The 10661-nt window shown below is 44.4% G+C and overlaps 1 long non-coding RNA gene across 1 annotated transcript in view; it reads left to right on the plus strand.

Moving 5' to 3' along the window:
* Positions 1–5124, plus strand: part of LOC110285270 — a 34932-nt gene extending 29808 nt beyond the window's left edge. Inside the window, exon 5 of the long non-coding RNA XR_002377042.1 lies at positions 4136–5124. This is a non-coding gene — a long non-coding RNA (uncharacterized LOC110285270). The remainder of the gene's footprint in view (positions 1–4135) is intronic.
* The last annotated feature ends 5537 nt before the right edge of the window (positions 5125–10661 follow it).

A 10661-nucleotide genomic window follows, 5' to 3' on the forward strand; every position in this document is an offset into this window, starting at 1 on the left:
ATGCCTGCCCTTGAGGCTCTGAGGCTCCTGAAGGCTGGGCCTCCTCTCCTGTCCTTGGGAACTACGTATTGTGTTCTTCAGAGCCTGCCTGTGTGCTCAGCCCAAATCCACGGAGCGTCCTCCCCAGCCCTCTCACCTCATCAGCCTGTCTCCTCATCTTCCAGTTCCCAGCTACGAAGTCACATGTAGAGGAAAGCTTCCCAGAACTTTGAGCCTGGGTCAGGCCTCTGGAGCGTTTCTTGGCTCCCTTGGCTCTGGTCCCACCAGAACACATGTCATAAAGACAAGACAGGAGGCCAAAACTGGTAACAACACACTGTTGGTCTCCTCGAGAGAAATTCTCAGACCAAGCAGGCAGCTTGCTCGCACTGTTTGTAGGCCTTGCTCCTCGGGCCTTTTACTGAGTTGTTACTGATGCTGTAGCTCTAGGGTGGGTTGCTTCGTAGTAGCCTGATTAGCAAAGTCCATCACTCAGGTAAGGCAAAGGGCAGCTCTTGCAGAAATAGCAGTAACGGGCTCCACCTGGAAGGGCTTCCTACCGGAAGTAATTTCCCCAAGAGAAAGATTTTTAAAATTTATTTTATTTTATTTTATTTTGTGGAGAAGGTTCTCTGGGCAGTTTCCACAGAGCATGCCCCTGAGCACCGGACCGTTGTTTCCATGTCTTAGGACGAAACAATGCATAGCTGTGGTAAGAAATCTAAGCATTATGGAGCTGTAAAAGACTAAGACATCGGTGCCTCTCTTAGCTTGCACACAGCCTGTGCTTTGTGGGGAGTCGTTAGGAGCCCTGTGTGTTTTCTTCTCCCTCAAGATCATTATTATTATTATTATTATTTTTACAATCTTTGCCCCAAGTCGTGATGTTATTTTAAGAGGTGTTTTATTTCACACAAAAAGGGTGTATTGATAAAGTCCCTGGAAGGGGCTGAAGTCCTTTTACTTAGCTGGGGCTCTTGGGCAAGTATGGTGGTGTTTGTAGTCAGTGTTTGTCTCCTATGATCCATGGGTGATTCAGTAAGGCTGCTGTGATCTATCTCGCACATCTCTCCGCTCTAGGCAGTAGAGGTCTCCATCCCATGACACCCCTGTTACAGGAACCGAGATTACTGGGTCTGTCACTTAAGACACCAGGAGAGCCTAGTAGAGTGGAAAGTCTAAGTGATTAAAATGCATTTATGCCCAATCATTCCTAAGCCATATGGCTTCGTTAGGGGTTCTATTGCTGTGGTAAAACAAAACAACAACAACAAAACAACAACAACAAAACACCCCATTGTGGCCAAAAGTAACGTGGAGAGAAAAGAATTCATTCTAACTTAAGCTCTCAGGTCACAGTCATCAGCGAGGGTCGTCAGGGCAGAAACTCAAAGCGGGAACTCCATAAGCAGAAAGTGAAGCAGAGGAACAGAGAGGAACGCTACTTACTGGCTTCGTTTCCACAGCTTGCTCCATTTTCTTTCTTACACAACCCAGGACCACCTGCCCAGGGTGGTACTGCCTTCTAACATCAATTAGTAATCAAGAAAATAAATGCCCACAGACTTGCTAACAGGCAAATCTGATGGAGGCATTTTTTTAATTGATGTTCTTCTTCCCAGTTGACTCTAGCTTATGTCAACTTGACAGAAAGCTAACCAGGATATCGTATGAGATCTTTTATGTCATATTCTCTCTTCCCTCCTCGCCGTCTCCATGGACTAGCTCCAGGTGTCCTTACTCAGCATTAGAGATGAAGGAACCAAGATTGTGTGGGCAGAGCCAAGAGTGGCAATTGCTACTGATGGCTATGGCCAACTATCTGAGAAAACAACTTAAAGGAAGGGATTATTACTGTGGCTCCTGGTTTTGGAGGTGTAAGTCCCATTGTAAGGTGTGCCACAATAGAGCAATTCACTCCATGCCATCCAGGAAGCAGAGGGAGGGGATTTAGGAAAAGGCCAGTCATGGCCTTTAAAGGCATGCCCCAGTAACCTACTCTCTCCATCTAGGCCTCACACTCTACATTTACCCATAATGCCATCAGTAGATAGAGCCATCCATTAGCACAGAGCCTTCAGGATTTAACTGTTTCTGGAAACAGCCTCAAAGTATTTCTTAATCCAACTGAGTTAACAAGCAAGATTAACCGTCAAAATACCAGAGCTGGGACTCAGCCTCAGACAACTTGGCTCAAGATCCTACAAGCTAAACAACTGGGTAGTCCCTTCTTCGTCCAGTTAAGCTTGGTATTGCAGGACTGAGAATCAGGAGTCCGACCTTCATCCCCTTGTAGCTGCAGCTGGAAAGCCTTTGCCTCTGAGTCTCACTTTAAAGTAGCAACAGAGACGGTGAAGTTGTGAGGGCCACTGAATGGAAGCCTGGTTATACCTGCTTGGTCAATAGTCTAGGACTTTTCAACATGGTTAAAGCTGCCCGAGATCCCTGAGAAAAACCCAAGTGACAGTAGGGGTTGGGAATAGGTGGAGATAAGACTGTTCTTCCTAACAAGGTGTCTGCTCCACACCTCAGTCTCACCCCATCTCTAGTCACATGATCATTATCCACATAGCTTTATGTCCACAGACTTTATGTGACTACTCAAAAAAAAGAGTCTTTATCAAGCCATTTGTGTGAAATAACATAGAAAATGGAAACTGAACAGAATTTTAAGACGTTCACCTCTGTCCTTTCAAGGCTCTTGGCTTTGTGGGTTCTAAAAAACAGATTAGAAATTTGCTAACATTGAAAATCAACTTTCCAAAGAGTGTGAAAACACCGCCCTTCCCTCCGTCTTACTGAGAGGTTGGTAGGTTGATTAAATGAAGACAAAATCTGTTGAAGAAATCAGGTGAGCATTTCCAAACAGCAGATGAGGTCCAGGTCTCCCTCCTGCTTATGGCTGTTTAAATTTCAATACCACACAGGGGTGGGTGGCAGGGGGTGGGGGAGACGTGGACCTTCTTTACATCCTGAGAATGTCAATTTGATTTTATTTTTCCTAGTAAAAACCTCCCAAAGCATCACTGAGAACGTGAATGCTTTTCCTCCCCTGCTTTCAGGCCTCTTCCTCCAGCAATCACGTGTGAAATCTCACACGTATTCACACTCACCAGAGGTGGATTCAAGATGACAAGACTATTCTCCATGTGTCTATCAGATGTGCCAGAATTCCCAAAGTCAGAGGAGACCACCAGAAACCTTAAGGCCCGCCCTCGGTCCCTCTCAGAGTGTTCTCATCTCATCTGCTTGTTTGTCATCAAGTGAAAAGACCAAGACTTCGATTCTAGCTCTACACAGCCCTTAACAAATGAGGCACCTCCCCCTCGACCACTGGGAAGCCACCGACACGTACAGCTTACTAGGTTTAGCTCCCTCAATATAGAGTGGATCCTGGAACTAGAACTCAGATGCAATGTGGGAACTCGGATATCCTGATGGCAGTTGTGTATCATGGCTTCGTGAGCTGCCTTTGCTGGCTTAATTTTGGTGGAGTGGGTGGCATTGATAGAATTCTGTGTTCCTTTGACCCTCTGGCATCTGACTGATTCCTCTTCTTAGCAGAGAAAGTAGCACCCAGGTTATCCTTGGTGCATCTCAGACTGCCAGGCACTTCATGTTGAGATCTTTTGTCCCTCTTAGCCACCGCTTAGCCACCGTAACTGAGCAAAGATTTTGTTCCCGTATCACAGGAGTGTTTACTGGGACTCAGGAATGGGGCTGGGGTGTCCTTATGGCTTGGGGCTCCCAATGGACCCAGAAGAATGACCCAAGCCACCCATTGCAGGAACCCTTTCTATTAGAACCCTGTTTTCAGTTCTATCGTGGACTGTGCAGTCTGCTCTGTGCCTGGTGTAGCTATGTAGCCTCCTCCTTCCTACACAGCAGCTTGTCATGATCTGAGCAGAAAGCTGACAGTGGCTGAAGCTGGTATGTCTGCAAGGACTGCCGTGTGCAGGCAGACTGACATTCAGGGAGGAGGAGGCCTTCCCAGGTGATATTTTTCAAAATTGTTTTTGAAAAAGTGAAAAATCAAGTCTGGTTAATGTCTCCTGTTCTGGCAGGGAGGGTTGTGGGTAACATCAGACACAGGGATCCTGAGATGCCCCAGGGTAGGAAAAGGTGCTGAGAGAGAAACATGGTTTTTGACCTGCAGGAATTTGAAGAAAACTGACACACAAGACTTGTGGTTGGCCCTTGGTTCCAGCAGCTGAGACTGATCAAAGACCCCAGTGTTTGCCGTTGACCCTGGCCCTCGCCCTCTTGGATTTGCTAAGAGATACAATCAGGTGTGTAAAACCCTCCTGCGAGGCCAGTGGGTTGGTTGTGATTTGCATAAAATTCCACCAGCTAAGATCCAAGAGCTGCCTTATTTAAATTGTCTTCAGTTTGAAGTTCTAGAAGCATCTTTCTACCTTTTCAGCCATTTCCTCTCTTTCCAGCCATTCCAGCCTGCTCATCCTGTGACCAGTTAGGAGCCAGTGACCCCATTCAGTGAACCAATTGCTTGTTGATGAATTTGAAACAAATCAATATTTTGTAATATTAAGAATGCTGACCCAAGCACTATGCTAAGAATTTTATAAACATGGTTTTAATTAATCCTTAGACTAATTAACTTGATAGAAATGTTAGTATCTGCATTTTATAGAAGAGGAAAAAAAAAAAGATGCTTGAAGAAGCTAGTGACCTTGCCTACAATCATACATCAGCAGGGAGAGGTGAAATCTACACATCGTACCTACTTGCTCTAGAATTTGTGCTGTGACCCAATGAACCAGGTTAGTGACTCCCAAACCCTAGGTGCAGCCTAGCAGCAGTATTTGCCTTTTGGCTTCAACTGCAATTCTGTAAATTTTCCCCTCAAGCCCTGTCAGTGCCAGAGCCTCCTAGATGACTGTAGATAAATCTATTCTACACTCAGTAACTCAGCCACTCTGAGAGTTCAGCCATGACTAAACAAGGTCCGCCTTCTAGAACTACAGGAAACAAAAAGGCCCTTCTCTGATCCATGTGTTGGCAAATAAAATACATTTTCCTTATTGAATTTGCACGTGAACAAGGAATACACTTTTATAAGTATGTCACATGTAAAATTCAGGCTATTCTTGTCTTTAAAAAGTAGTCACTGTTTATCTAAAAAGCAAATATTTGGGTAAATTTATGTTTCACTTTTGATAAAGATTTATTTAGTTCTATTTTATGTATATGGGTTTTTTACCCATGTTTATGTATGTGCACCATGCAGTGTCCATAGTGACCAGCAGAGGGCAGCAGATTCCGTGGGACTGGAGTTATGGATGGTTGTACGATGTCCTTTGGGTGCTGGGAATCAAAACTGGGTCTTCTGGGAGAACAAGCAGTGCTCCTAACCTCTGTCTCTCCAGCTCTCACATACTGTCTCTATATATTTATTTGCTTACACAAACATCCCTGCTAGAATTCAAAATAAGCATACCTGAATCAACCCAATGAATGTGCTAGAGTCTGGGTCCAAGAGCATCTCAGAGACTAGGATAGTATTGTCACTGTGATACTAACAATGGCTCAGCTTTGGAACACTGGGGTTTGCAGAAACTTTTGTGATCTGTACGGTGTTGACTTAACAAATCTGGGACCAGAGTTGGTGGGGCATGTTTAGGAGGTGACCTGATTATCAGGGTCTCAGTCCCAGCTACAGGTTGGAATCACATAAGAAGCTGTGGAAATACTGATGTCTGAGCCCAGCCCTAGAGGCTCTGGAGTCAGTGGTCCAGAGAGACAGCATGCTGACATTAATGCCCTTTATCTCCCAAGTCTTAGGACTTGGTAGAGATGAGAGAGTGGCCCAGGAACTCAGAATAGAAAGTCAGCTCTGGGGCTGGAAGGTTCCCCATAGTGTCCATGGAAGAATACAAAACCCAGTGATATAGGCTTAGACTTTTTTTTTTAAATCCTACTTTAATAAGGGTTCTTAAATGCTTTAATCTCACTTCTAGTCCACTACCAGAGGAGGTGGAAGGAAAGGTTAATAGGGCAACCTGTGAACCTGTTTACAAATAATTCTTTTGGGTGATTCCAATCTTCATTGTCAGGGTATCAGACTTTCAGTTTACACGAATCAACAGCAGTAGCTCCACCCACTTGCAAACACGAGCTATGAATCAGCAAAGGCAGTTTGAAGAAACTGAAAGACTCTGTTGTCAATCAGCCTGAATCTAGCTGCAGGAATATCATGAGAAGTATTTTGGTGCATTTCTCTCCATGAAGTCATGACAAATGATGATCTGCCTAGAAGGCCAGGCAAACCAGTGCCACAGCATCATCAAGAAAGACCAGCATCAGCAAAGTCAATGAATACCAGCAAAGAGTGGCAAGGCGAACCAATACCACACAGCACCATCCACTGTCTGTTGGGTTATATTTATCCTTTCCAAACATCATATGTTCTCTCAAGTGTTCACTCTAGTAAAACATTACATTCCAGTTTTCTAGGCAGCTTCCAGAAAAACACCACATGTCCATATTCAGCAAAACATCCTCCCATGTGTCTACTTTGGGGCAAAAATATCCTCTCATAAGACAGTTTCTAGAAAAACATCACATGACACAACTGAGTCTCCAAAGAAACCAGAAATTTCCACTTCACAAGGCGGGGAGAGGGCAGGAAGAAATTAGACAGGCTGAGAGCAGAGGGGTGAGAAAGACTGGCTCATTACAGAAGGTTGAAGAAAATAAAATAAACTCTATGCCAGTGCAGAGGACAGACCATTCAGACCAACACAGCACATATGAAAATGTGAATACCGTTTAATCATTGCTTTTGTTTCTCTGTGGGAAGAAAAAATATATACTGAGTTGGAAAATTAAAATTGACAAAAGCATTGATTATTAATTCATCATTAAACAGACATTTAAAAATATTTGCTGCTATTTTTTTGCACATTGGACATGGCTCAGAATAAGTCACATAATGGTTTTGTCTCTGTGTGTGTGTTGTGCACAGGTGTGTACACCATGTGTGCACAGGTGCATGTGGAGCCCAGAGGCTGGTGTTGGGCATCTTCCTAAATCAGTTCTCCACCTTAGTTTTTGAGACAGGCTCTCTCACTGAACATTGAACTCACTGTGGCAGCTAGACTGGCTGGCCACTGAGCCATCAAGTCCCTTCTGTCTCTGTGTCCTAAAGCTGAGACTACCCAGCTACGTGCAGCTTTTTAACATGAGCACTGGGCATCTGAATCCAGGTGTGGTGAACACTTGACTGGCTGAGCCATCTTCTCAGCTCATTGTTCTCATGAGTTGTATTTAACATCCCAAATATTTCCCTGTGTCATTAAGGAGTTCTTCATGAACATCTGTGCTGGCTGCAACAGATGCAGCGTTACCACGCTAGTGCAAGGCTCCTGACCTTTCTCCTCATGTTAGACATTTAGATTGTGTGATTCTTTTTTATGTGTTTTTGAGGACTGATTGTAAGAAGAGAATGGAAGAATACCAAGTTTATGTGTTTCTCTAGAGACCTATGACTGGAAGAATCCACAGGTGTCGGCTTCCAACTGTGCTCTTTCAAATCCAACATCCAAACTAAGTTTCAAGTTCTTTCTCAAGGTCAAAATAAAACCCACTATGAGGGTGTATTCTCTCCCCCTCCCCCTCCCCCTCCCCTTCCCTATCACAATTCCTAACAAACAGAGACACCAATTCTTCCCTGTGCAGACCTCCATCTGCCCAAGAACTACTGTTGGAACCTAAGATATATTTAACACCCAATTAAATAGGTGTAATTGGATAGAATGGCAACTTCTTTGTCTCCAGATGTGAGCCATAATCTGTTTCACACCTGAGTGTTGTTTTCCTTGCTTTTTCCATGCTTTCCCCTGAGTTGTGGAGATGGGTTCGATGGAAGCTCCTATTCTTGGTCCTCTGATAAATAGATTATTTCTCCATCATGTTGGAGTCACCGTGGCTATCCCAGTAAGTTATCTCTGGTCTCTAAGACTCTGCTTTGAGCCTTGGCTTTCAGAACTGAACTTTCTCTGGGGCAGCAAGTTAATAGGGGAGCAATACAGAAAAGAGACTGAGCCCAAAAGTAAAGAGCTGAGCTCATAGTTGTCCTCAATGGATGCTCACCAATTCTATGGGTATTGGATATGTATATTGAACTATCGTGTGTCTTTGTATCTGAGCATGCTCCAGACTCACTGGAGGGCACTGCAGGAGGTCCTCCTGATGCAGTAGGCTTGGGCTGGAAGCTCAATGGGTTTCTAAGATGCTGCCGTTGCTGTGGGGACCAACTTTAAGAGTGGCTGAGTCAGACTTTGGAGCGTCTCTTTTAAACACATGGTTTGAGTATGGGATATCAACAGGCCATCTTCCCCAGCCTTGGGGAGGGCATCTGCTCTCTCTCTCTCTCTCTCTCTCTCTCTCTCTCTCTCTCTCTCTCTCTCTCTCTCTCTCCTTCATAGACTAACAGCGCTGCAGTCCCCGGAGTCTGCCAGAACTTTGAAACAGGGTGCTAAACAGGGTCCTACTTGGGTCGCCTATACAATTCAGATTGAGAAGTAGACGCTGGGCCACAGAGCTACACTGGATTTGACTGTCTGTGCTCTATGATTTAATCCTGTTATGTTGGTGATGAGAAAGCAGAACTTGCAAAACTCGAACTTTGTCCTTTTGTAAGTGGCTGCTTTTTCTGGACTTGCTGTGTTGACAACTTACATAAAATGCCAGTGAAAGCACAACAGAGATGCCTAGTTTTACCACATCTAGTAACACACACACCTATTCCTTTTCCTTTCCCTTCCCTTCCCTTCCCTTCAACTTTTTCTTCAATGTGTTGGATGAAACTGGGTCTTACTACACCACCCCAGCTGGCCTTGCAGCCCTCCCGCCTCTGCCTCCCCAGGGCTAGGATCACCAACGTGAGATCACATCTAACTGCAAGTGCATTTTCAGTGAGTCCAGAATAGAAAAGTTTGGACTTAAAGAGATGACGTTGACTGACAAGCAGAAGGGCGAGGATACACAACTTTCACTGAATGAGTGCTGACACACAGCAGTCTATCATGCCTCTGCCAGGCTGGGAGCTTGGCTATGGGACCAGTATCTATTCACAGATATTCTGCTCTGTACAAATCAGGACCACAGAACCTACCCTTATTACCTCTGCAGCCGTTCATAGACACATGCCTTCCCATTCTCAAACATTCCCCCAAACTAGTCCTGCAAGCAAGTTCAAACAGAAGTGAGCATTGGTTTGGGATAGAACAGAGACGTTTTGCACATTACTGTACTACTCTTGATAGAAGATGGAAAGGAAAAAGGACTTGACTGTAGGGCTGGAATGAACCATGTTCATGAGCCAACTGGCAGGTCCGAGTCCTGGCCAATGGAGCCATTTGGTTTGAAAGCCTGGACAGAGATGAAAGAATGCTCTCACAAAGGAGGAGTGTGGGCGGGAGGGGTGGCCATGGTGCAAGCATCCTTGATTTGCATGCAAGGCCTGCCTAATTTAATCTCTCCCACCACTATCGCAATTTTAAAAGAATCAAGGATGTGTTCTTAACTCTTCTTCATTATGCAATCCTTAGGGAGACTGGTTAAACCTATCTCTCAGCAGATGTGAGTATACACTTGGGCTGTGCACACCTGTGCATACAATTTCATGGGCTTCATAGTCCCAGAGCATGGATGACTAGGGAATCCAAAGAGCGCGCACATGTGGAGACTTCTTGATAGATGGTTTTAGTCAGTGCTTGTGTAAGTCTCACAGCTGGGTTAGTCGTGAAAGGAGTTCGCAAATCCCCATGTAAAGGTTTCTAAAAGGCCTCAGAGTCTGTCACTGGTAGGCATGGAAGATATTCTACACTGAACCTCGCTGAGCTTAAATCTCAAAATACTGTCTTGTCTGTGCATCTTTGAGCATGAAATGAAAGGTCTAAGTTGGTGTGTTCAATCTCTACATGTGCAATAAACACCTACTATGTGAAAGACTGCTCTACACTCGAGATAAAACAGCCAACCATTTTACCACCCCTGCACTTGAGAGAGCTGCAGTCTAACCAAGAGACAGAAGAGGAACACATGCTAATTATTACGAGTCGCTGCTTAATGAGCATGATAAAGGTTAGCTCGAGCTCTTTTGGAGAAACTGTACTAAATAAATGATTAACTTTAATACTATAAATAGTGTTAAACCCTCATGTCGATGAATAATTAAAGGTGCTTCCATTATAGACACTCAAAGCTCAGGGCACCTCTGCCATGCTGCTGCCCCGAGGAGCCGTTGTCCCAGCTTGGAGTCATAGTCCTCCTACGTCCCTGTGGGGTTCTTCTGCAGTTCGAATGTGGCAGATCCTGCCTTGCCTGTGGGAGATGTGAAGGAGCCAAAGGGAGCCCAAACCCAGCTCTCCAATCAGAATCCTCTGTAAATATTTACAATATTCTCTACTTGTTCTCCCATCAAATGCTGGGGATAACCAGAAAAACTAATGGTATCAAACCTGCCCTGTTTGATGACCTGATATAGATAGATAGATAGATAGATAGATAGATAGATAGATGATAGATAGATAGATAGATAGATGATAGATAGATAGATAGATGATAGATAGATAGATAGATAGATGATAGATAGATAGATAGATAGATGATAGATAGATAGATAGATAGATGATAGATAGATAGATAGATGATAGATA

The sequence above is a fragment of the Mus caroli genome, chromosome 19 (genome assembly GCF_900094665.2).
Source record: "Mus caroli chromosome 19, CAROLI_EIJ_v1.1, whole genome shotgun sequence".
In the NCBI taxonomy this organism is placed as follows: Eukaryota; Metazoa; Chordata; class Mammalia; order Rodentia; family Muridae; genus Mus; species Mus caroli.